The sequence below is a fragment of the Mastomys coucha genome, unplaced genomic scaffold (assembly GCF_008632895.1).
Source record: "Mastomys coucha isolate ucsf_1 unplaced genomic scaffold, UCSF_Mcou_1 pScaffold5, whole genome shotgun sequence".
In the NCBI taxonomy this organism is placed as follows: domain Eukaryota; kingdom Metazoa; phylum Chordata; class Mammalia; order Rodentia; family Muridae; genus Mastomys; species Mastomys coucha.
This window is the reverse complement of record NW_022196911.1, coordinates 112131658-112132653: the sequence shown is the minus strand read 5'-3', so window position 1 is coordinate 112132653 and position 996 is coordinate 112131658.

The window sequence follows — 996 nt, the reverse complement described above, 5'->3', positions numbered from 1 at the left end:
AAAGAAAAAAAAAGAAAAACAAAAACAAAGACAAAATAAAACCAAACCCTTGCTGCTCTTGCTGGGGATCTGGGTTTTGGTCCCAGAACTTGAATGGCGGCTCACAACTGTCTGTAACTCCAGTCTGTCATTCCAGGGGATCCAATGCGCTCTTCTGCATGCGGAAGGCTTCAGGAATGCATATGTAGGCAAAACACTCATACAAATAAGAGAAATATAAATGTAAAATTTTAAAAAATAGGGGCTGGGGAGATGGCTCAGCGGTTAAGAATGCTGACTGCTCTTCCAGAGGTCCTGAGTTCAATTCCCAGCAACCACATGCTGGCTCACAGCCATCTGTATTGAAATCCGATGCCCTCTTTTGGTGTGTCTGAAGACAGCTACAGTGTACTCACATATACAAAATAAATAAAAATATTTAAAAAGTATACCCACACTAGAACCTGCTGTAGGTAGTTCTCTCCCTAATGGTACTGTAGCCATAACGATAGTTATAGGCCGACGTAGCGGACTTGACGTTTTAGTTGCCAATTCAAGCGTTTAGCCATATTTTATATAAAGCACAGCTAACAAACCATGTCTGTTACCACAGACTGATTGGTTTTCCTTATGTCACAATCATATTGGTCACATTGGTTCTGTGACCAAGCTGCCCAGGCAGGCTGGCGTCCTATCAAAAGCCTGATTCAGGTTACTCGGTTTTCTCAAGATCCTGACTGGCCATGTCCTGTCATGACCTACTGGTAATAATAATGATGCTATTTTTTTTTAATTGAGGCCCCTCCCTTTTTTGTAGACAAGGCTCTGTTTATTCCAGGCTGGCCCTTAAACCAGTTCCATAACCAAGAATGGCCTCGAACTTCTGATCCTCTTCTCTCTACCTCCTGAGTACTGGGATTATAGGCACGAACCACTATGGCTAGATTTATGTGGTACTGGGGATCAAGACTAGGCAAGCATCCTACCAACTGAGCTACAGTGAGAGGACATGAACAG